This window comes from Somniosus microcephalus, chromosome 25 (genome assembly GCF_052327205.1).
Source record: "Somniosus microcephalus isolate GS21.2 chromosome 25, FLI_Smic_1.0, whole genome shotgun sequence".
NCBI classification, from domain to species: domain Eukaryota; kingdom Metazoa; phylum Chordata; class Chondrichthyes; order Squaliformes; family Somniosidae; genus Somniosus; species Somniosus microcephalus.
The window spans coordinates 41,423,519-41,449,722 of NC_141011.1; the positions used below are offsets into that span (position 1 = coordinate 41,423,519).

A 26,204-nucleotide genomic window follows, 5' to 3' on the forward strand; every position below is an offset into this window, starting at 1 on the left:
GCAGCCCATTTCACGTCACAGCCCATCGAAGTCAACGGGAATAAAAATCAGGAGCGATGTAAAACGGGCTGCTGACTTGCTAGCACCCACTTTACACTATTGCACAAAGTTAGGATCTACCTCAAGGCGAGGAGGGCTCAGGCTGAATCCCTCTCCCTTCCCATAGCCCAGAAGAAATGAGGCCATTTTAACTGCAGTTGGGTTTGACTAGTTCCTGCACTGGTAAGGCCAGTAACCCATCCTCGGAATTTCCAGGATTGTTCCTGAATATCTCCTACGTCCCGTGATCAATCTGGTTGTATCCTTGGCTGACGCAAAATATAAGTTGAAGGGCCACCACCTTTGACCAAGGCAGTGACCAGCACGACGATGGATGGCCAAGGGGCCAGACTTATTGACAGAACTTTTTATAAAAGTTTCATAAAGGCACGTTATTCCACCCACGGTGTGACCTCAGCATTCATCTGATAAGGGGCAGGGGGTTATTTATGAACTTCATTTTGAGGTCCCGGTAGTTTGAAACTGCGGGAGCCGTTCAAATCCATGAATATGTTAGTGCAAAAAAAAAGAGAAAAATTACCAACCACACTTTGACTTGCCGTAACATTGGACAGCCTGCTCAAGGGTGGCAACATTGATGCCTCTCATTTGCAAAACCCAAGTTTTAGCCCAGATTTTATTTTGGTTGCTGAGACGATGAGGCCTATAGCTCAGGATGCCATCAAGCTTGAAAAGAGATGGTGAGGTTAAGTTGAGTAGTAGCGGTTAGGTGACACCAAGCTTGTGTTTTTAAGACTTTGGGAAGAAGGAAAGACTGAATGAGGTGAGAGTCTCTCAAAACTGTGCACAAGAGTTAGAGGGGGGAGACAGTGCGAAATGTGTTGATTTTGACATGATAAAGGATTGCGAGTGGAGGAAGAGTGTGACGGATGGCCTATTTGGACCTAGGAAGGAACCTTTCCCATTGACCGTGATGGAAGATGGTTCATGCATGAGTCTGAGGAGTTATCTGAATTATCGGCTGCAAGAGGAAAGGATAACTCTAGTAGCATGTCAATAAAGTGGGAAAATTGAGATTGGCATTGATCTCCAAGTGGGAAAACCCCGGAGAGATGTGGTTTGTTTGCGTACAGAGATAGGAATGGCCTGTTCCTACTGCCCACGGGGTGAAACCTGCTTCGTTGTCTGAGAGAGGAACATTTGGACCCAGCAGCCTGTAGCAAGACACTTGGAGAAGGATTATGGGCTGGTGTGTGGCCCACTGGGAGGAAGCTGGAATAGCCCCAGAGTAGTGAGCCTCTGCAATGCTGGTTAATATGGTGGGTGCGGACTCTCTGTTCGCCTTCAAGAGGGAGCTGGACCAGCTCTTGACTGGGGCAGGGATCGCATCATATAGAAGGTAAGTGTCTTTCTAGATGCCACTTGGTCAATGTGATCTCCTGGATTGGTTTTGATCGCCTGAGAGGTTCGGAGAGGAATTTTCCAGTGTTTCTTTCCCCCTTATTGACCCTGGGTTTTTCTCTGGTGTTTTAGCCTCTGGCTGCGAAGGGTAGGAAATGTCTAGTCGCGATGCTCCAGCCATCATGAGGTGTGGGGCAGGCTTGATGGACCAGCTGGTCTTTTCCTGCCCGTTCATTGTCGTATGTTCGTCCACCTGTGCGTACAAGGAACTGCCTGTAATCCAGTATCGTTTAATCCCCTTGTTTAGGCCCAATGTTTGTGCGGAGAGGGAGGTGATGATGATTAGCCACAGGCAGCCGTGCACCCAGGCCTTCACCCGGATGGTTAAAGTGTGGAAACAAGGGTGTGGAGGACAGAAGTGGTGCGTGGGACATGAGAGGAGGTATGTGACCACAGCAAAGTCACTCAAATCAGCAGCCGGACGTGAATAGTTCACTGAAATGAACAGAAATTCAAAATCCAATTCTGTTTTCTATCCACATCTGTTGACTGAGTCATTTTGGTTGTACATTCTTGTTAAAAGGGGATTGTTAGGGAAGTTCCTTTTCTCCATTTTTCCTGAAGGTGATGACTTGTGCTTGAGTATAGATCCACAGCCTCCAGCCCATAAACCCACCCCACCCCCCGGTACCTCCCCTAAGCGGCCATTGTTCGCGTGGGACCTTTAACAGAGAGGTGCTGACAAGCTGTTCAGTGGTGTAGAGCATCACAATTGAGGCCGATTCTGTTGACATCCACACACACTTCCGGCCGGGGTCACTGGATAACGATCAGGAGCAGGAACCACGGCTGATTTCCCCTCCCTGGTGGAGGGGTGCTGAGGGCAAACATATTACCCCTAACTGCTCTCCTCGCTGAAGTCTGCTCACTCCATACAGGCCAGAGGTCAAACCTGGGACCTTCCTGGTCTGAATGGCTCGGTGCCCATGCTGCTCAGTGCATTTTCCCATGGAGCCTAATATCCAACACATAATAGAACAATTTTGAAAGGATTTTTTTTAGCAGGAATGATGCATCATAAACTTATCAGAATTATTTGAAAAATTATTGGAAAGAAAAGATAAAAGATGAAATATACCTTTTGAATAAATCTACAAATGAAATTATAAACCCTGTTTTTAAGCCTTTCATGAGCACTACAATAACCTTATTGTGAGCCTCAATCCTTTCTCTCTCTCTTTGTCTCACTCTTGTTCTCTCTCTTGCATTTTCTTTCTTATTCTTGCTCTCCCCTCTCTCTGTTGCTCTTGTTGCTCTTGCTCTTCCTCTTGTGTTTTTTCTGTCTGTCTCTTGCATGTTTTCCCTCTCTCATGTTTTCTTTCTCCTGTTTTCTTTCTCGCTCTCATCACTTTTTCACCCTCTTTCTCTCTCTCTTGCGTTTCCTCTCTTGCTCTTTTCACCCTCTCGCTCTCCCCGCGCTCTTCACCCCTCCTGTCTCCCCCCTTCCCCTCTGATGCTGGGCGTGCTGATGCTGCAATCATTCTTTCCTTCCGTTGGTACCCTGAAGTTGTGCGCCCGTTGGTCCTGCTCAGATTCACGGTTATAAAGAGGAGCAGGTCTTTTCATTGCCTCCAGGAATTTTAATGGACGGCAAACCAATGTGCATCCAAACGTAGAAATTCATGGGGTTTATTGTGCGAGGCCACGTTGCACCGAATCACTTACCCTACCCGTAACTCACTTGATGGCTCCCCCGGTAACTCAGCTTAGAGCAGGGATAAACCATCGGCGGCTACATAGAATATACAGCACAGAAACAGGCCATTTGGCCCAACTGGTCTATTCCGGTGTTTATGCTCCACACAAGCCTCTTCTCACCCCTCTTCATCTAACAGCCCTTTGTTACCTCTGGACTTGACTATTCCAACACACTCCTGGCCGGCCTCCCACCTTCTACCCTCCGTAAACTTGAGGTCATCCAAAATTCTGCAGCCTGCATCCTAAGTCCCGTTCACCCATCACCCCTGTGCTCACTGACCTACATTGGCTCCCAGTTAAGCAACGCCTCGATTTAAAAATTCTCAATCTTGTTTTCAGATCCTTCCATGGCCTCGCCCCTCCCTATCTCTGTAACCTCTTCCAGCCCCACAACCCTCCGAGTTATCTGCGCTGCTCTAATTCTGGCCTCTTGAACATTCCTGATTTCAATTGCTCCACCATTGGAGGCCGTGCCCTCAGCTGCCAAGACCCTAAGCTCTGGAATCCCCTCCCCAAACCTGTCCGCCTCGCTACCTCTCTTTCCTCCTTTAAGACCCTTCTTAAAACCTACCTCTTTGACCAAGTTTTTGGTCAACTACCCTAGTATCTCCTTCTGTGTCTCGGTGTCAAATTTTGTTTTATAATGCTCCTGTGAAGCGCCTTGGGATGTTTTACTATGTTAAAGGTGCTATATAAATAAAAGTTGTTGTTGTAACCCTGGCAACATAACCTTCCATTCCTTTCTCCCTCATGTGTTTATCTAGCTTTCCCTTAAATGCATCATTCTTTAACTACAATCTATATTTAATAATTAAAAGTCCCATGACCTTTCTTTAGAGTAAACATGGGTTTTGTAAACGTTTAGATTTTTTTCAGTTCTTCATTATCTGTTCTGCTTTTGTTTATTCAGCAGGGTAAGGGTTAACAATCGGCTCAGTGTCCACTTACGGCACTTCATTGAGCAATACTGTGTACATCTGCTCCTGTTGCTATGTGTGTGTGAGTGTCTGTACACAAACAGAGAGTCCCTGTTTACTTGCTCTAATACATTGTCAGGACAAAGCAGTAAGAAACCTTTACTTAAAGGGTGGGAAGCTGAAAGTACACAGGCCTGGTCAGAGAATTCAGGGGGCAGAGACACTCATTGACCTTTTATTTTGCCTCGGTTAGGGAGGAGAAAATTGGCTTTGGTTTTTGCTACCACTGCAATCTACTGACCGCTCTGGAAAATGACACTAGGTGAGGACACGGTCCAGTTCCCTACCAGAGTTACTCACTGAGTCATCTTGGCTCAGTTGGTAGCACTCTTGTCTCTGAGGCAAAGGTCGTGGGTTCAAGCCCCACTTCAGGATTTGAGCACACAACCTAGGTCCAAACTTCAGCTCTGAGGCAGCGCCGCATTGTCAGAGATGAGGTGTTAAAGTGCCGGCCTGCTCCGGTAGTTCAGGTAGATGTTACAGATCTGCTTGCACTAGGCGAAGCAGAGCAGGGAGTTCTCCTGGCCAACTTTCCTCCTTCGGCACATGCCACCAAAAATAGGTAGTCACATCATCGGTGCTGTGGGATCTTACTGTGTACAAAATAGCTGTTATTGTGCTGCTGTGTTTGCCTACATTTTTTTTTATTTAGTCATTCTGGGGACGTGGGCATCTCTGGCAAGGCCGGCACATATTCACAGAATCACACAGAAACCCCACAGTGCAGATAGAGGCCATTCAGCCCATCGAGCCTGCACCAACACATATCCCACCTGATCCCCGTAACCCCTACACCAACACATATCCCACCCTATCCCCGTAACCCCATGTATTTAATCCCCCTAACACTAAGGGTCAATTTATCATAGCCAATCAACCTAACCCGCACATCTTTGGACTGTGGGAGGAAACCGGAGCACCCGGAGAAAACCCACGCAAACACGGGGAGAATGTGCAAACTCCACACAGACAGTCGCCCGAGGCCGGATTCGAACCCGGGTCCCTGGCGCTGTGAGGCAACAGTGCTAACCACTATGCCACCGTGATGACAAGCCAGCACTATCCATGGACGACAAAGCTTTCCTAACCATCATGGATGAGGAGGTTTACCAGGACGATGGACACAGCTGGGTGGCACCCTTACCATTTCACTCTCCCAGACGCCGTCTTCCGAGTAACAGGGAACAAGCTATGAAGCGCCTCTGCTCACTCAGGAGAACACTGGAGAAAAGGCTAGAAATGAAGGGCCATTACATAGAGTTCATGCAGAAGATGCTGGACAACGACCTACTTGCCCATCCCTACTTGCCCAGAGGAGGTGATAATTCTTGAAGCTGCAGGGTAGCGGTTTGATACAATTGAGTGGCTTGCTAGACCACTTTAGAGTATAGGTAAGAGTCACATATAGACCAGACCAGGTAAGGACGGCAGGTTTCCTTCCCTAAAGGACATTAGTGAACCAGTTAGTCACTGCACTTCAAAGTAATTGTTTATATAGAATTGTAGAATCATACATAGAAACATAGAAGATAGGAGCAGGAGTAGGCCATTCGGCCCTTCGAGCCTGCTCCACCATTCAATGAGATCATGGCTGATCATCCAAATTCAGTACCCGGTCCCTGCCTTCTCCCCATATCCCTTGATCCCTTTAGCCTTAAGAAATATATCCAACTCCTTCTTGAATATATTTAATGAACTGGCCTCCACCGCCCTCTGTGGCAGAGAATTCCACAGGTTCACCACTCTCTGGGTGAAGAAATTCCTCCTCATCTCAGTCCTAAATGTCTTACCCCTTATCCTTAGACTATGACCCCTGGTTCTGGACTCCCCGACCATCGGGAACATCCTTCCTGCATCTAGTCTGTCCAGGCCTGACAGAATTTTATAGGTTTCGATGAGATCCCCTCTCAATCTTCTAAACTCCAGTGAGTATAAGCCCAATCGACACAATCTCTCCTCATACGTCATTCCTGCCATCCCAGGTATCAGCCTGGTGAATCTTCGCTGCACGCCTTCCATGGCAAGAACATCCTTCCTCAGATAAGGCGACCAAAACTGCACACAATACAGCACAGAAGGAGGCCATTTGGCCCATCGTGCCTGTCCCAGATCTCTGAAAGAGCTATCCAATTAGTCCCACTCTTTCAGGCAATGCATTCCAGATCAGCATAACTCGCTGAGTAAAAAATGTGAAGCATTTTGAGATGATTGAGTGATGTGATAAGGCGCTATATAAATGCAAGACTTTCTAATCTAAACCTTTCCTTTATATAGCAGCATGGTTATGGGTTAGGGAGGTAGGGTATCCGTGAATGTCTATAAATGACTTTGGTTTTCTTTACAGGACTGCGTATTACACTGCGTACAGACAGGTCTACCGCATGGACTTTCAGATAGTCTACAAGTGTTGTCCTGGGTGGTTGCAGCTCAATAATGAAGCTGGGTGCCTGTACCGTAAGTTGCCTCTTAACTTAATTTGGGAACGGCTGTTCCTGCCAAAAAGTCGTTCAATGCTATGTCTTGGGTTTCATTAATAGTGTCGCTGGTATCGCTCCACTGTCACAATGACGGCCTCTTGCACGGCAGCCGTGAGCCTGAAGATTATCATGGCTGGAGTTAGGTATCACTGTGTCTGCAAAAAACGTTCACACAGGGGGGTTAATTCCTGTGGTATTGGATCGGTTAATGCCTTTGCATAAAACTCCTTTGTGTGGGTTAAAATGGTTACAGAGAGGAAATCTCTGTATTTACCCCTCAACCAACACCTGAAATCAGATGATCTGGTCATTATCACAGTGCTGTTTGTGGGACTTTGCTGTGTGCACATTGGTTGCCAATTCGTTATTGCCCTTTTTGCACTACCACCCAAAACAAATTTATACCCCAAGGTTTTTTTTAATCAAAATCCAAACTCCGCTTGCCACCTCTGATTTGGTGCCACGCTTGTTTTCTATCTGTAACTCGTACTGAACAATGCACTCTGTCCTGCTACTCCCCGTGAGAATGTCACTGGAGATTCACTAGCGACCCGTTCAAACCCCAGATGAAAGACCAAGCCTAAAGCACAAGGTGTTGCCCAGATTGGGTAAGGGGAAAGATTGAGCAAACCAAGAAGTTAAGGGTTGCAGTGGTTCTGAAAGAAAGGAAGAAAGAAAGAAAAAGAAAGAATTAGCATTTTTGTAGCACCTTTCACAACCTCAGGACATCACAAAGCGCTTTACAGCCAATGATGTACTTTTTTGAAGTGTAGTCACCAATGTTCCTCTAAATGTTTTTTGGGTGCGCGGCCCCTTTAAGGGGCTGCACGGCCCAAGGGAACGTTGGTAGTCACTGTTGTAATGTAAGAAACGCGACAGTCAATTTGCGCATAGCAAGCTCCCACAAACAGTAATGTACCAATGACCAGATAATCTGTTTTTAGTGATGTCAGTTGAGGGATAGATATTGGCCAGGCAACTAGGGATAGGCAGTAAAAGGGCCCTTGCCAGCGATGCCTTATTTGGAAGATGCAAAAACATGGACACAGACATGAACCCACAGCCTTTTGACTCCGAGGCGAGAGTCATGGCTGACATTGGGAGCCACAAGTCCAAAGTCACCTGTCCCTCCCTCATAAGCTACACTTACCACATGTCGGGCAGGATTTTCATTGGGCCGTGGAGGCGGGATTGGAGGCGTGTGGGGGTTTAAAATCCTGAAATCGGGGATCCCGACCCCATCCTGCACCCAACCCACCTCCATGCCAGTTTCAAAGGAGGCGGGTACCCGCCCCGCACTGGGACCCGCCTCCCTGAGGCGGGAAGGGGATTAGTGCCAATTAACTGCCTGTTAACAGGTAGTTAACAGGCAGTTTTTAGCCTAATCCCTATTTTTAATGTTGAAGTGTGGGATTCCTGACGGCTCCAAACCACGCCAAGTTAGAGGAGGCGGACCGTCGGGATGAAGGGCTTGGAGGGGTCGAGATGTCCGGTGTTCAGGTGAGTGATGGGTGCATGAGTGCAAAGGTAAGTGTGTTTGGTGTGTGTAAAGTGTTTAAAGAAGTTTTAATTACCTTTACAGCCTTCCTTCCTTCAGGTCTCGGGGGTCCTTCATCTCACCGGCACAGAAAGCAGAATGGCTGCGAGCTGTCAAAAATTGCAGCATTCAGCTTTCTGTTCCGGGGAGATCTCTAAATCATCCTGAGAGGAAGGAATTAACCTGGAGTACAGATTGTCAGTGTTTGACAGCTTCAACAGCTGTGAAACGCTGATATTTCATCTGTCAAAAGGTCTTGACAGATGAAATGTTAATCTGTGACGTCACCTGTTGCCGGGTGGCCCTTAATTGGCCGCGGGCTCAACAAGGTCAATCAAGTCAAAATCGTGTGGGTTGGCTAGAACTCGATGGAGGCAGGACTACAACCCCGAAAGTTGTAGTCCTGCCTCCTACCTGATTCCTCAATGAAAATCCAGCCCGTCATGTCTCAACCCTACTACCTGACGTATGCCACCAAGTTGGATTCTACATCTCATTCCTCCTTTTTAAAACAAACAGTTATCATTCCACCTTAACAGTTGCCAGGTGGCTTGGCTGGTTCCACGGTGAAGCAGACAGGCTGACAGCAGCCTGCCATGAAATGCTAAGCAGTTGATAAAAACAGAAAATGCCGGAAATGCTCAGCAGGTCAGGCAGCATCTGTGGAGCGAGAAACGGAGTTAACGTAACTGAGGGAGTTAAATAGTTAAATCTGTTTATCTTGCGGAGCATGGAGTGAAGACCGGATAGACACTGCGGGAGTCAGGGGCGACTGCTTAGATTATGATGTCTGGCGGCTGCCTGTTAGTGGCTGGCATTGTGGCACAATGTTTATAGTCTGTTGACAAGCTTGGCATAGAAGCTGGAAAATCAACACGGGTATATTAACTCCACAGGCCTGAGAATTCACTGATGGAGCTAATGAGGTGACAGGTAGTAAGGCTCTTCATATTCATTGAGAGAAATAAAGAACAATGTCCCAAAGCACTTCACAACTATTAGATTACTTTTTAAAGTCCAATGACTGTTGTTTTGTAGGTAAATGCGGCAGCCAATTTGCGCACAGCAAAGTCCCACATACAGCAATGAGATAAATGACACATTAAGCTGTTTTTGTTGGTTGAGTGATTAAATGTTGACCAGGGTACTGGGAGTACTCCCCTGCTTTTCTTTGAATAGTGCCTCAGGATCTTTTAAAGCCACTTGAATGGGACCTCTCATCCAAAAGACGGAACTCTGACAGTGCAGCTCATCTTTCGGATGAGACGTTAAACCGAGGCCCCGTCCGCCCCCTCAGGTGGACGTAAAAAATCCCACGGCACTATTTTGAAGAAGAGCAGGGGAGTTCTCCCCGGTGTCCTGGCCAATATTTACCCCTCCACCAACATCATTAAAACAGATGATCTGGTCATTACCACATTGCTGTTTGTGGGAGCTTGCTGTGCGCAAATTGGCTGCCGCGTTTCCTACATTACCACAGTGACTACACTTCAAAAGGAACTTCTGTAAAGCACTTTGGGACGTCCGGTGGGCGTGAAAGGCGCTATATAAATGCAAGTATTTTCTTTTGCTGCACTCCCTCAGTACTGCACTGAAGTCTCAGCTTAGATTATGTGCTCACGTCTCTGGTGTGGGGCTTGAACCCATCACTTTCTGACTCGGGGGAGAGTGGTACCAACAGAGCCAAACTGACAGTAGTTTAAATATTGCAAGCACAGTGCTTTAGTTTATTCAAACATAATGGCCACAATTGTACTGCACTAGGGGCGATTTGTAACAGCCGTTTACCAGCGACAGGTGCTTAGGCTGAAGGCTAACTCCTCCGTTGCTAACATTGCCTCCAAAGTAGCTTGGTTTCCTCTTTCATGCCAAATTATTCTTTCCCCTTCAATATCTCTGTACTCCTATTGTGGAGAGGCTTTAACACTCCTCAAACACGTCTGGGCAGGATGCAAGAAAAAGCTCGCTGTTGGATAGGTGACTTCTCTCTCGCCTCCAGCCACCAACCCCCTTCTGTCTTTCCATATCTTTTTCTTTCTGCCTTTTCTCTCACCTCTCTTTCTCTTGCTCATGCTCTTCTTTCTCTTTTTCCTTCTTTCTCTCCTCCCCTCTCTTTTTCTCACTCTTTTCTTTCTCATCCTTTTTTCTCTCCTTTCTCTACCTCTCTTTTCTCTCTCTCTCTTTTCTCATTCCTCCATGTCTTTCTCTTTCTTTCCTCTCTACTCTTTCACTATTCTCTCTCTCCTCTCTTTTCTCAAGGGTAAGGTAGCATAGTGGTTATGTTACTGAACTAGTAATCCAGAGGTAAAAACAGAAAATGCTGGAAATACTCAGCAGGTCAGGCAGCATCTGTGGAGAGAGAAACAGAGTTAACGTTTCAGGTCGATGACCCTTCGTCAGAACTGGAAAAAGTTAGAGATGTAACGGATTTTTAAGCAAGTGTAGGGGCAGGGAAAGGGACGAGGGGAGGAAAGAACAAAAGGGAAGGTCTGTGATAGGATGGAAAGCAGGAGAGATTAAAATGACAAAAGGGATGATGGTGCAAGGCAAAAGGAGATGGTAATGGGACAAGTTAAGAAACAAAAGATGACTCGAGATGAAGTGTAAATGGCAATGGCAGAATGATCGACAGCTGCCAATGTGAGAGAGAAAAAAAGTAGGGGCCAAGGCCATGGTCTGAAATTGTTGAACCCGATGTTGAGTCCAGAAGGCTGTAAAGTGCCTAATCAAAAGATGAGTTGCTGTTCCTCACCTTTCACCCCACCAGCCTCCACATTCAATGGATCATCCTCCGCCATTTCTGCCACCTCCAGCGTGATCCCACCACCAAACACGTCTTCCCCTCTACCCCCCCCTTTCAGAATTCTCTCACATGGCAGCTGCTGATGATTCTGCCATTGCCATTTACACCTCATCTAGACTCATCTTTTGTTTCTTAACTTGTCCCATTACCATCTCCTTTTGCCTTGCACCATCGTCCCTTTTGTCTTTTAATCTCTTCTGCCTCTCGACAGATGCTGCCTGACCTGCTGAGTATGTCCAGCATTTTCTGTTTTTATTTCAGATTTCCAGCATCTGCAGTATTTTGCTTTTGCATTAGTAATCCAGAGGCCTGGACTAATAATCTAGAGACACGGGTTCAAATCCCACCACGGCAGCTGGGAAATTTAAATTCAGTTAATTAAGTAAATCTGGAATAAAAAGCTAGTATAAGTAATGGTGACCATGAAACTATTGGATTGTCATAAAAACCCATCTGGTTGACTTTAGGGAAAGAAATCTGCCGTCCTTACCCGGTCTGGCCTAACTTTGACTCCTGACCCACAGCAATGTGGTTGACTCTTAACTGCCCTCTGAAATGGCCCAGCAAGCCACTCTGTCATATCAAAAAAACTGCTATGATGGACTGCAGCGGTTCAAGAAGTTGGCCCAGCACCACCTTCACAAGGGCAATTGGGGATGGCCAACAAATGCTGGCCTTGCCAGCGACGCCCACATCCCATGAATAAATGAAAAAAAACTCTCTCTCCTGTTTTCTCTTTCTCTCTACTCTTTGGGCAGGATTTTCATTGGGCCATGGAGGCGGGATTGGAGGCATGTGGGGGGGTTAAAATCCTGAAATTGGGGGGCATGAACCCATCCTGCCCCCAACCTGCCTCCATGCCAGTTTCAAAGGAGGCGGGTACCCGACCCGCACTGGGACCCGCCTCCCCGAGGCGGGAAGGGGATTAGTGCCAATTAACTGCCTGTTAACAGGTAGTTAACAGGCAGTTTTTAGCCTAATCCCTATTTTCATTCTTGATGTGTGGGATTCCTGACGCCTCCAAACCACGCCAAGTTAGTGAGGCAGGCCATTGGGCTGAAAGGCTTGGAGGGGTCGAGATGTCCGGTGTTCAGGTGAGTGACGGGTGCATGAGTGAAGAGGTAAGTGTGTTTGGTGTGCTTAAAGTGTTTAAAGAAGTTTTACTTACCTTTACAGCCTTCCTTCCTTCAGGTCTCGGGAGTCCCTCGTCTCACTGGCACAGAAAGCAGAATGGCCGCGAGCTGTCAAAAATTGCAGCTTCAGCTTTCTGTTCCGGAGAGATCTCTAAATCATCCTGAGAGGAAGGAATTAACTTAGAGTACAGATTGTCAGTGTTTGACAGATTCAAACAGCTGTCAAGCGCTGATATTTCATCAATCAAAAGGCCTTGACAGATGAAATATCAATCTGTGATGTCACCTGTTGCCGGGTGGCCCTTAATTGGCCTGCTGAGCCTGCTGGTCGGGCTCAACAAGGTCAATCAAGTCAAGATTGCGTGGGTTGGCTAGAACTCAATGGAGGCGGGACTACAACCCTGAAAGTTGTAGTCCCGCCTTCTACCCGCCTCCTGAATGAAAATCCAGCCCTTTCTCTTTTTTCTCTCTCTCCTCTCTCTTTTCCCGCTCCTGCTCCTCCTGGCCCCACAAAGAATTTAATGGGTCCTTTTGTGGAGCGGCCACCAGCGGTCCCTTTAAGCAGAAGCAGTTAGGCCGCCCACTGCCTGGTACAAATAGGCAGACGCGCATACAATGGGGTAGGATTTGCATATTTAAACCTCCTCCCGCCTGAAACAGGTGGTCGTGCTGTGTGCCCAGTTATAGACCCTCCAAAAAATTGCATCAGGCAGGACTTGGGTGTCCAAGGGGCGGCTGAGGTTCTCCCCCATTCCCCCCGACATTCGCCCCCCTCTCGCCCCTGATTTCCCTCTGCTGGCAGTCTGTTTTTCAGGCGAGAAACAGACGGGCAAAAGTTGAAAATCACCCCCAATGCCTCTAGGAAGGAGAGGAAGCAGAAAGGGCATTGAAAAAAAAAACACATGCGAAAGATTGCTGCTGTTCTGGAGGTGACGGGTGCATAATAACCCTGTGCCTGGGTTATGCTGACAGTCAGTCGCTAGCTCGGATTTGTGACGATCCGGACCTTTTTTCCCCCACAATGTTACTTGATGGTATCTTTCAAACGTCAGATGAAATAACAATAAAATCACAGCAAATAAGATTTTTTTTTACATAGGAAATGACTTTCCTGTCTGTAATGCAGAAAATTCAGAACATTTTGCCTTTGGCAGCCTCTCCCCCTGCGTTACTGAACCGAGAGGTTTAGTTGCAAGGCCAGAGTGCACCAGTCCATCTGAAGCAACAAGAAACTTAGCACTGACATGCAAACTAATAATTTAATCGCGCATTGTAGCAGCAGTTGAGGATGGACGGACTGGTTAAAGTTACACAGAGCCTGTCCAGGACTTTAGGACGTCAGCCAAAGAAATTCTTCTGTAGTGAGGTCACTGTTGTAATGTAGGGAAACACGGCAGCCAATATGTGCACAGCAAGCTCCCACAAACAGCCCTGAGATAACTGACCAGATCACCTGTTTTTAGTGGTACTGATTGAGGGATAAAAGTTCGTCGGAACACTTGGAGAACTCCCTGCTTGTCTGCGATTATTGCCGTGAGATCTTTTACGTCTACCTGAGCGGGCAGACGGGGCCTCAGTTTAACGTCTCATCCGAAAGACGGCAGCTCCAACAGTGCAGCACTCCCTCAGCGCTGCACTGGAGTGTCAGCCTAGATTTTTTTTTCTCAAGTTTCTGGAGTGGGTCTTGAACCCACAGTAGAGACGAGGGTGCTACCCACTGAGCAAAGGTTGACACCTTGGGTGACTGAGGAACAAGGCTGGAGGGTAAGTCGGTCAGTATACCAGTCCCTGTGTCATTTGGCAAGCCCCGTTATATGAAGTCCATTGCAGGTAATGAGCCCCACCTTATAGTTTGTGTTTCTATTCCTTATATTTGCTTTAGAACAGCATCAATTAAGTCTTTTGGGGGGTAGTGGGTGGACAGGTTGGTTACCCACTTTCTAGGGGGGAGACACAATGAGGAAAGGGGAATGTGAAGAAAACTCTAAGAATACAGGATAATTGGGCATGTATGATGGACTTACCGTACTAATTTGGCACAGGCTAGCACCCACACACAACTCCTGTGGTTGTTGCCCTTGCCAATGTAAAGGAGGACCACTTGGCATCTTCTGTGGCATCCAGGTGCTCTTCCCTCGTGGCTGCTGCGAGCTGCAGTCAGAGACAGTGAAGGAAACGAGCCCCAACCATAATGGACTTCCAGCAAAGACCAGTATGTCAGCTGTGGCTCAGCGATTGCACTCTCGCCTCTGAGCCTAGAAGGTTGTGGGTTCAAGTCCCACCCCAGAGACTTGAGCACATAATCTAGGCTGACACTCCCAGTGCAGTGCTGAGGGAGTGCTGCACTGTCGGAGGTGCCGCCTTTCGTTAAACTGAGGCCCCGTCTGCCCTTTCAGGTAGACCTAAAAGGTCCCATGGCACTATTTCGAAGAAGAGTAGGGGAGTTCTCCCTGGTGTCCTGGCCAATATTTATCCCTCAATCAACATCACTAAAAAAAACCCAGATTATCTGGTCATTATCTCATTGCTGTTTGTGGGATCTTGCTGTGCGCAAATAGACTGCCGCGTTTCCTACATTACAACAGTGACTACACTTCAAAAATACTTTATTGGTTGTAAAGCGCTTTGGGACGTCCTGAGGCCATGAGAGGTGCTATAGAAATGCAAGTTCTTATTCTTCTATCGGAGAGAGGTGGCACATTGTAAGCTACAACAAGCGGAGCGGCGCTTGTACTTTGTGGGTCTCCACTTGTGCGGCGCCCACCCGGTGCCCGAATCAACAGCGTGAAACCAGTTTGACCCTTGCGCTGACTCAGGAGGAAGTGGCCCAGACGCCCTGTGTAAACTCAGCCCGACCCTCATACTTCTGCTTAACACCAGGGATACAATCAGGGAGGCAGCCCACCAAATATTTTAACTGGAACTGTTATTGTGACCGGCTGCACTCGACATCTCTATAATTAGATTACTTTAATCGCCTTGGCTGTACTTTTTGTGGAGTTTGCTTTTCTTCATTCAGACCGCTGTAATTAACTGTCTTTCATTTTCCCAGACTTAACTTTCCTCACGGATCCCATTAGGAAAATGAATCTTTGGCAAAAGACTATCAGAGGAAAATAATTTAAATTTGTGTTGATGTTTTGACTGTTTCATTTGCTGATTTTTTTCTGTTGTGGTTTCATTTTGTGGTTTGATTGAGATTCCATGGCTGGAGATCGCGCTGGACAGGCTTGTAGTTCTCCCCAGGCTTCCTTGCTGGCACCCAATGTTCCCTGTAAACTGCGCTTTGTTCTGCGCGACCTGTTTCTTTCAACGCGTGGTCCCTTTAAATTTCTGCACATGCGCGGTATTTACAGTGGAGAAGCCGGTGAGCAGCCTGCGCGGGACCTTTGAGAATACACACCTTAGGGCGAACATTGGTTGGCACTTGTTTGAATTGTGGGAGAGCCATGTCCGAGCACCAGCTCCCCGTCCGTTTACACTGTGAAAACTGCTTCCCTCCTCCTTGCGGCCTAGTTGTCATTGTGAAGACCAGGACAGAAACAGATGCTGTTCCCTCGCAGAATGAACGGAACAAGTGCCAGCGTAAGTCCGACAGCTTGATCTACATATAATATATTAAAAATCTTGTTTCTGTGTGCACTTCCCCATTATAAATTCGTATGTCCACATTTATAATGGAAACTGCCTATGTAAACTCATCACATTGTAATTACACCTTCCCCCCAAATGGAGGCGCTACAGTGCCGCCACTGGCAAGAGGATGTAACGACAGTATGACAAATTTACATAGGCAGTTTTAATTATTGGGTGAGTGAGTGCACACAGAAATAAGATTTTTTAATATATTTATGGGTTCCTTGGCACCTGTTTTGTTTATTTATAATGGAAATATATAAAAATAAGGATAGAATGTTTGACTTTAAAATGGGGACTGAATTGCGTCTGCACACCAGTTATCTCCTGCCTCTAATCCCGCTCTATCTGAAGACTGTACTTGATATTGACTTCCTGTGAGCAATGCCGAGTAATATATAAACGTCTTTGAGTTTTCTCGCTTTATCTTAACTGTGACAGCACTCCATTGAAATCGAGGGTCACGCTGTCACGCCCCACTCCATTGAAATCAATGGGTCACGCTGCCACGCCCCACTCCATTGAAATCAATGGGCCACGCTGTCACACCCCACTCCATTGAAATCAATGGGCCACGCTGTCACACCCCACTCCATTGAAATCAATGGGCCACGCTGTCACACCCCACTCCATTGAAATCAATGTGTCAGGCTGTCACACCCCCACTCCATTGAAATCAATGGGTCACGCTGTCACCGCCCCCCACTCCATTGAAATCAATGTGTCACGCTGTCAAGCCCCACTCCATTGAAATCAATGGGCCACGCTGTCACACCCTGACTCCATTAAAATCAATGGTTCACGCTGTCACCCCCCCACTCCATTGAAATCAATGTGTCACCCTGTCACGCCCCACTCTATTGAAATCAATGGGTTACACTGTCACCCCCCCACTCCATTGAAATCAATGGGTCACGCTGTAACTGTAACACTTGTTCCAGGTGACAGCACTGTTACAATAACTTTAATGGAGTGTAAAATTGAATGGGGTGTAAAACGGGCGGCCAACTCGAACCCGCCCGTTTCCCATCTAGCGGGTAAGCTTAAAATGACCCTCATTGTACCTCACTGACAGTTTCTGATGGCTAAAGACTTGGGTGAGTGAGTGAGTGTAGGTGTTGGGTGAGTGAGTGTGTGTAGATGTTGGGTGAGTGAGTGTGTGTAGATGTTGGGTGAGTGAGTGTGTGTAGATGTTGGGTGAGTGAGTGTGTGTAGATGTTGGGCGAGTGAGTGTGTGTAGATGTTGGGTGAGTGAGTGTGTGTAGATGTTGGGCGAGTGAGTGTGTGTAGATGTTGGGCGAGTGAGTGTGTGTAGCTGTTGGGCGAGTGAGTGTGTGTAGATGTTGGGTGAGTGAGTGTGTGTAGATGTTGGGTGAGTGAGTGTGTGTAGATGTTGGGTGAGTGAGTGTGTGTAGATGTTGGGTGAGTGAGTGTGTGTAGATGTTGGGTGAGTGAGTGTGTAGGTGTTGGGTGAGTGAGTGTGTGTAGATGTTGGGTGAGTGAGTGTGTGTAGATGTTGGGTGAGTGAGTGTGTGTAGATGTTGGTTGAGTAAGTGTGTGTAGATGTTGGGTGAGTGAGTGTGTGTAGATGCTGGGTGAGTGAGTGTGTGTAGATGTTGGGTGAGTGAGTGTGTGTAGATGTTGGGTGAGTGAGTGTGTGTAGATGTTGGGTGAGTGTGTGTAGATGTTGGGCGAGTGAGTGTGTGTAGATGTTGGGTGAGTGAGTGTGTGTAGATGCTGGGTGAGTGAGTGTGTGTAGATGTTGGGTGAGTGAGTGTGTGTAGATGTTGGGTGAGTGAGTGTGTGCAGATGTTGGGTGAGTGAGTGTGTGTAGATGTTGGGTGAGTGAGTGTGTGTAGATGTTGGGTGAGTGAGTGTGTGTAGATGTTGGGCGAGTGAGTGTGTGTAGATGTTGGGTGAGTGAGTGTGTGTAGATGTTGGGTGAGTGAGTGTGTGTAGATGTTGGGTGAGTGAGTGTGTGGATGTTGGGTGAGTGAGTGTGTGTAGATGTTGGGTGAGTGAGTGTGTGTAGATGTTGGGTGAGTGAGTGTGTAGATGTTGGGTGAGTGAGTGTGTGGATGTTGGGTGAGTGAGTGTGTGTAGATGTTGGGTGAGTGAGTGTGTGGATGTTGGGTGAGTGAGTGTGTGTAGATGTTGGGCGAGTGAGTGTGTGTAGATGTTGGGCGAGTGAGTGTGTGTAGATGTTGGGTGAGTGAGTGTGTGTAGATGTTGGGTGAGTGAGTGTGTGTAGATGTTGGGTGAGTGAGTGTGCATTTGTGCCTTCAGTGGGAGCAAGTTCAGATTTGGCTCAAGTAGCCTCTTGACACTCGCTGTCTAGACACAAACATGAAGAATGACTGCATGACCGAGGTACCAGAGGACAGCTGGCGCAGACGGTATGTACCCCTGGGAAAGGTTGGTGCATTCCAGAGAGCAGGAAGGGAGAAAATTGCCAAAAGTTAAAAAAAAAAATTAAATCTAGAGATTTGCTTCATCCCTTTCAGGTCATGGCTCGTTCTTGATGCGATTCTGTGACCGAATGTTGAAATACACCATCAAAGAGCTTATCACTGGGAACACAGACTGCGATTGCTTTTATCAGAACAAGAAAAGACCCCATTTCACATAGCAGGCATATTTCTGTCCCGCGCACAGGAACCTCTTAAAGCTTTTCAAAGAACCTGCGCAAAAATGTCGATTTGTTGGATTCCCATCTTCCGCTGTCCTGTGAATGAGCTGTTTTATCTACTTTGAGCTGCGGGTTATGAGCGAATGATGTTACACTGTGCAAGAAAGATTAAATCTGCAGATAGGATGGAGGGTTTCAAAATTCTGTATTTCAACAGGGTCTCATTAGGAGAGGTATTCCAGGCTGAATACTGCCATTGTGCGAGTTGACTTCCGTGGCCAAGTTGGGCCCAGGCCTTTCAAAGACTTGCTAGCCTTTTTTGCATTCAGTGGGGGAGACTCCTGAAATCCTGTCTGCGGCCCCAGTCCCTCAGCTGTGAACTGATACCCCTCAAGGGTCAGTCTGACACTTTGTGCTTCAGTCGCTGTTACAGTACTGCATGTATGATGAATCTGTCGGTGAATCTCAGCTTCCCTTGTCTGCCATTTTCTCCATTTGAAGCTGTGGCTTTTCTATAGTGATTTGGACGGGAGTGGGGGTGGGGGGGGGGGGGGTCCGACACATTAACTTTGTTTTATTCCTTCATCTAATTGTCTCTGTTCATCTCCTGAGCTCACTGACTCTTGGGGTACGGGCTCCTGCCCTCCTATATCTCACCGTTCCTCACACATAAGGCTAGAGAGAGTGTCGCGAGCATCGCAGCTAATCCCGACTCTTGTCCTCATTCAGTTTAGATCTCGTAAGAAAAGGACATCATAACCATAAGTAATTGCAAAAAAGTTGACTATTCAGTTGCCCTATGATAGACACTTAATGTCCCGGAATTGGCTTGGATCTAATCTTCCTGAGGTGTGAGACCCAACCCAATTCACAATAACACGTACCATACACTTTAATACAGTATTGAGCACTCAGGTACTGTACTAATACTTTAATACTGTATTGAACACTATAAAACAGTACTGGATACTATGGCCTCGAAATTCGGCGCGGGCGGTATCGGACCGGCCGCCTGTTATACGCCGCGCCTGATATTCAGTTCCACTGGAGTCAATAGAACTAAATATCATCCGCTGCGTGTAATGGGCGGCCAATCCGACACCACCCGCTTTCTGCCACCGCTTGAGCTGAATTTCTAGGCCTATATACCTTACCGAACACTAATGCTCTACCAAACAATGTGATAAGGCACCAAGCACTTTAAGACAATATGGAACATTTTAACAGTGTGTTGAACACTATAATACTGCACTAAATATTTTAATACTGCACCAAAGATAATATCACACTGAACACTAAAACTGTCCTGAACACTATTACTGTATCTAAAAATTTTTTTAAAAATTTGCTTATGGGATGTGGGCATCGCTGGCAACGCCAGCATTTATTGCCCATCCCTAATTGCCCTTGAGAAGGTGGTGGTGAGCCGCCTGCATTGAGCACTATATTACTGTATTGAATGCTACAGTACTGTACCAAACAATATAATACTGCACTAACACTTTAATACTGTATTGAACACTATAATACCACAGCAAACACTATAATACTACACTAAACATGTTAATACTGTACCAAACAGTAAAATACAGTATGAAAGAATGTAATACTGTTCTGAGCACTAATACTGTATGAAATGTTCTAATACTAAAATAAACACAATACTGTACTGAACACAATGATACCATAATGAAGAGCATGGGAGTTCTCCCTGGTGCCCTAACATCACTAAAACAGATGATCTGGGCATTGTCACATTTCTGTTTGTGGGAGCTTGCTGTGCGCAAATTGGCTGCCACTTTTCCCACATTACAACAGTGACTGCACTTCAAAAAGTACATTATTGTCTGTAAAGCGCTTTGGGACCTGAGGTTGTGAAAGGCACTATATAAATGCAGTTTCTTTTTTCTTAACATATCCATTGTTTTTTGGGGAAGAAAACTGTTACCTATTCACCAGTCTCGTTAATGTGCAATCTGTGCCCTCATGTTGTGTGTTTTGAATCCAATTCAACCAGCTCGCTCTAGCCTACATCGGCTGCATTTTAAAAACCTGGATCATGTCCCCCTCAATCTTTTCACCAACGAAAATAAGTTCAGCCTTTACGCAGCGAGTTGTTATGATCTGGAACGCGCTGCCTGAAAGGGTGGAGGAAGCAGATTCAGTAGTAACTTTCAAAAGGGAATTGGATAAATACTTGAAAAGGTAGCATTTTCTGGGCTATGGGGAAAGAGCAGGGGGAGTGGAGCTCATTAGGGAGCTCTTTCAAAGAGCACGCACAGGCACGATGGGCCGAATGGCCTCCTTCCGTGCTGAAAATGTTTTTATGTTTCTATGATTTGTGTGGCGCTCCTCGTAATTTGGGGCCCTAAATCCCAGAATTGCCCTCGTCAGTCTTCTTTGGACCCAGACCAATGCATCAATGTCCTTTTGCCCAAAAGCCCAGAAGAATCCAGCTTTCTGCCTCTGCGATCGCCAATCCCGCGATTCTTTTTGCTCATTCCTTTTAATCGCCTTTCACAACCTCAGGAGGTCCCGAGGTGGTTCACAGCCAATGAACTGTTGGAAACGAGGCATCAATTTGCGCACTGCAAGGTCTCACAAACAGCAGTGAGATAAATGGCCAGATACCCTGTCTTTTGGTGGTCTTTGTTGAGGGATAAATGTTGGAAACAAACTCGGAGAAGCAGGAAGCACCCCCACCCCACCACCTCTTTTTTGATGGTTTAAATTTTTGGCCCTGAAATTCTGAGGGGGTCCTAACCGGTCCCTCACCGTAAATCCTGTGAGCGATGGGCGGAACACATGGGGAAACGGCACAAATGGCCATTTTCAAGCGTTTCCCCGGGAGTTACCTGGAATTACGGTTGTCCCACGGTGGAACATCAGGGCCCTGAATGTTAATCCATCCGTAATGCCATCAAAAAATCCACTGCTATATAGTTCATGGGAAAGTGGAGGGAATTGTATGATTCCCAAAAGATTGGTTAAAAAAAAACACCTTCTCGTGTAATAAAAACAGAGTTTGACTTGTTCAGTCACCGTAACCCAGTGGCCACAGCCATCAGCCACCCAATCTGCTGGATCATCTTTAATACTTTGATTACTAATGGGTATTCAGATTGGCATCGCTGTTTCCATAAACAAATACCAATTAGTAGATGACTTAATTGCAAAAATCTGATTGGCATCCAGGCAGGGATTAATTGCTGTTCCATTCTACATTCCTATTACATTGGTTGACTTTCAAAAAAAGCGCAATGTGGGCTCTTAAAGGGACTGGGTGCAGGAGGACTGGATGGCACTGAGCATTAGTGCACAGTCTCTTTCCAATCAAATTTAACCCAAACCGATGGGACAAAAGGAATGATTGTGCGCTCTCAGCAAGCACCAAAGCTTGTCGGAAGCACAGGCCTCAAGAACAAAGAACTTAACAAATAGGAGCAGGAGTAGGTCATTTGGCCCCTCGAGCCTGCTCTGCCATTCAATAAGATCATGGCTGATCTGATCTTGGCCTCAACTCCACTTCCCTGCCCGCTCCCCATAACCCTTGACTCCCTTATCGTTCAAAAATCTGTCTATCTCCGCCTTAAATATATTCAATGACCCAGCCTCCACAGCTCTCTGGTGAAGAGAATTCCAAAGGTTCACGACCCTCTGAGAGAAGAAATTCCTCCTCATTTCTGATTTAAAAGGGTGCCCCCTTATTCTGAAATGATGCCCCCTAGTTCTAGATTCCCCCACGAGGGGAAACATCCTCTCTGCATCTAACCTGTCAAGCCCCTTCAGAATCTTATATGTTTCAATAAGATCCCCTCTCATTCTTCTAAACTCCAATGAGTATAGGCCCAAACTGCTCAACCTTTCCTCATAAGACAACCCTTTCATCTCCGGAATCAACCTCGTGAACCTTCTCTGAACTGCCTCCAATGCAAATATATCCTTCCTTAAATAAGGAGACCAAAACTGTACGCAGTGCTCCAGGTGTGGTCTCACCAACGTCCTGTATAGTTGTAACAGGACTTCCCTACTTCTATACTCCATTCCCTTTGCAATAAAGGCCAACACTCCATTTGCCTTCCTAATTACTTTCTGTACCTGCATGCTAACCTTTTGTGATTCACGTACAAGGACCCCCAGATCCCTCTGTACCTCAGCATTTTGTAATCTCTCCCCATTTAAATAATAATTTGCTTTTTTATTTTTCCTACCAAAGTGGATAACCTCACATTTTCCCACATTAAACTCCACCTGCCAGATTTTTGCCTAGTCACTTAGTTCCCCAAGCTTAAGGAATAGGCCCCAAGCCTCCACACCCAGTTGCCTAGGGCCCTGTCGCTCAGTACTTTGAGTGCAGCTTACTACATTATCAGCCCCTTAATGGCACAGGAATCATAGCTATCACTCTTCCTTCACCATTTCCTGTCTGTAGGCTGGAAGATTGGTAGAGCAACAACTTGGATTTATATAGCACCTTTAATGTGGTAAAATGTCCCAAGGTGCTTCACAGGAGCGTTATCAAACAAAATTTGACACCGAGCCTCATGAGATATTAGAACAGGTGGCCAAAAGCTTTGTCACAGAGAAAGAAAGAAAGAAGACTTGCATTTATATAGCGCCTTTCACGACCACCGGACATCCCAAAGCGCTTTACAGCCAATGAAATACGTTTTGAAGTGTAGTCACTTTTGTAATGTAGGAAAGAGATAGATTTTAAGGAGCACCTTAAAAGAGGAGAGAGAGGCAGAGAGGTTTAGGAAGGGAATTCCAGAGCTTAGGGCCTAAGTAGCTGAAGACACGGCCGCCAATGATGGAGTGATGAAAATCAGGGATGCACAAGAGGCCAGAATCTGAGGACTGCAGAGAAATTAGAAAGACATTAAAACAGCAAGGATTAAAATAAACAAATCAACGACACTAGGGGCCTGTCTCATGCCATTGGCCCAGTGGATTGACAAATTGAGGCTAAGCCATCATGGTTTGCTTACATTTGTTTCCTCGTGCTGAGTGACACATTGGCATTCTCGGGAGTTGGGGATTAGCCTGCCTTCCTGCACACCCTCGACTGGAGAAAAAATTTGGGTGGGGGGGGGGCGGAATGGAAGAAAAATGGAGGGGGAATTTCTCTCTGGGTTTTTCGCTCAAGGTGGATGGAGTCATTACAGGACAGGGTTAATCCAGCAGCAGCTTTTAGCGAATGAATCCAGGTCACTCCAGGCACTTGTAATGGGCGTCTGCTTTCGAGGGAGCTCTGTGCAGTGTAGCACATTGTTTGGGTGTTTGTCAGCTCTAGGCTTGGCTTCCAGTCAAGACACTGTCCAAAGGATCGGAACCGATCGCTTGCTGCTGTCCTCTGTTTCCGGCCACTGAGGTTCCTCATTGTGAAAAAAAGTTGGAAGGAAGCAACTTTGGAAGGATATCAGTTTGGGAACATGGTTTAGCTCGGATATTATATAACGCTGTCATACAACATAGAACTGTGCCAGTAATATCTTTACCAGATGGCTTACTGTTAACCCCAAGTCTAACTGCTGTCAGTCAAAGCAGGTCTGCCTATTAAAGACAGAGTCTTGTCATGAGGATGGAACGAAACAACAGCAATGAGTTCTGAGTAATTTTAACATTCCTTATGATTTTTTCCCCTCTCTTGGGACAGTATCCTTTCCTGGCCTTGCCCCTTCCCTATCTCTGTAACCTCCTCCAGCCCTACAACCCTCCGAGATCTCTCTGTTCCTTCAATTCCAGCCTCATGCACATTCCCCAATTTTAATCGCTCCACGGCCGTGCCTTCAGCGGCCTAGGCTCTAACCTCTGGAATGCCCTCCTTAAACCTCTCCGCCACTTTAGCCCTCTCTCCTCCATTAAGTCGCTCCTTAAAACCTACCTCTCTGACAGAGCTTTTGGTCATCTGTCCTAATACCTCCTTATGTGGCTCGGTGTCAAATTTTGTTTGATAATCGCTCCTGTGAAGCGCCTTGGGACGTTTTGCTACGTCAAAGGCGATGTATAAATGCATGTTGTTGTTGGGTCCCACGGGGTAAATATTCCAATGGGTGCTGTTCCTATATGAACCCCCGTGGCCCTTGTATTAAATCCCATTGCGCTGGTTTCAAGTAACAGGGGTCACCTGATTCCGAGCGTGTTAAGCATTCCTCTGCAGAAAATGTACTCCTGTATAGTGACATCATGAGTGCATCAAAAAGAATCTGTTTACAATGTTTCCACAAAGCCCTCTTCGCCTAACCCTGTTTGTTTAGCTGTTGTGAGTGTGGAGTACTGATGACATCACTGGAGTAAACTGACTGTTAAAAATACTGACCTGTTTCTCAGCCAATTCTCCACAGTCCATTTTTCTTTCCTACTGACTCGCACTGGGGTTCGGGTTCCATGGACAATGGCTGCCCTCCAGTGCCTCAACCTCGAGACCGTCCTTAAAGTGTGAGCCTGGATTTGCGAGTATGAGCAGGCTTTGTGGTCAGGGTGGGCATCACAACCAGAGCCGATGCCATCCTGCCGCCCAGTGTCCACACATACATGTACCTTCCCGTAGTGGGACACTGGATAGGGATCAGGAGCAGAGGGTCAGTGAATAGGGATCAGGAGCAGAGGGTCAGTGAATAGGGATCAGGAGCAGAGGGTCAGTGGATAGGGATCAGGAGCAGAGGGTCAGTGAATAGGGATCAGGAGCAGAGGGTCAGTGGATAGGGATCAGGAGCAGAGGGTCAGTGAATAGGGATCAGGAGCAGAGGGTCAGTGGATAGGGATCAGGAGCAGAGGGTCAGTGAATAGGGATCAGGAGCAGAGGGTCAGTGAATAGGGATCAGGAGCAGAGGGTCAGTGAATAGGGATCAGGAGCAGAGGGTCAGTGGATAGGGATCAGGAGCAGAGGGTCAGTGGATAGGGATCAGGAGCAGAGGGTCAGTGAATAGGGATCAGGAGCAGAGGGTCAGTGAATAGGGATCAGGAGCAGAGGGTCAGTGAATAGGGATCAGGAGCAGAGGGTCAGTGAATAGGGATCAGGAGCAGAGGGTCAGTGAATAGGGATCAGGAGCAGAGGGTCAGTGAATAGGGATCAGGAGCAGAGGGTCAGTGAATAGGGATCAGGAGCAGAGGGTCAGTGAATAGGGATCAGGAGCAGAGGGTCAGTGAATAGGGATCAGGAGCAGAGGGTCAGTGAATAGGGATCAGGAGCAGAGGGTCAGTGAATAGGGATCAGGAGCAGAGGGTCAGTGAATAGGGATCAGGAGCAGAGGGTCAGTGAATAGGGATCAGGTGCAGAGGGACAGTGGATAGGGATCAGGAGCAGAGGGTCAGTGAATAGGGATCAGGAGCAGAGGGACAGTGAATAGGGATCAGGAGCAGAGGGTCAGTGAATAGGGATCAGGTGCAGAGGGACAGTGGATAGGGATCAGGAGCAGAGGGTCAGTGAATAGGGATCAGGAGCAGAGGGTCAGTGGATAGGGATCAGGAGCAGAGGGTCAGTGAATAGGGATCAGGAGCAGAGGGTCAGTGAATAGGGATCAGGTGCAGAGGGTCAGTGAATAGGGATCAGGAGCAGAGGGTCAGTGAATAGGGATCAGGAGCAGAGGGTCAGTGGATAGGGATCAGGAGCAGAGGGTCAGTGGATAGGGATCAGGAGCAGAGGGTCAGTGAATAGGGATCAGGAGCAGAGGGTCAGTGGATAGGGATCAGGAGCAGAGGGTCAGTGAATAGGGATCAGGAGCAGAGGGTCAGTGAATAGGGATCAGGAGCAGAGGGTCAGTGAATAGGGATCAGGAGCAGAGGGACAGTGGATAGGGATCAGGAGCAGAGGGTCAGTGGATAGGGATCAGGAGCAGAGGGTCAGTGAATAG

At 47.1% G+C, this 26,204-nt stretch overlaps 1 long non-coding RNA gene across 1 annotated transcript in view; it reads left to right on the forward strand.

Annotated features, from left to right (window-relative positions):
* Window positions 1-1,566: 1,566 nt before the first annotated feature.
* LOC147100732 (uncharacterized) overlaps window positions 1,567-26,204 on the forward strand; it is a 52,979-nt gene continuing 28,341 nt past the window's right edge. Inside the window, exons 1-2 of the long non-coding RNA XR_015073543.1 lie at window positions 1,567-1,843; window positions 6,481-6,590. This is a non-coding gene — a long non-coding RNA (uncharacterized LOC147100732). The remainder of the gene's footprint in view (window positions 1,844-6,480; window positions 6,591-26,204) is intronic.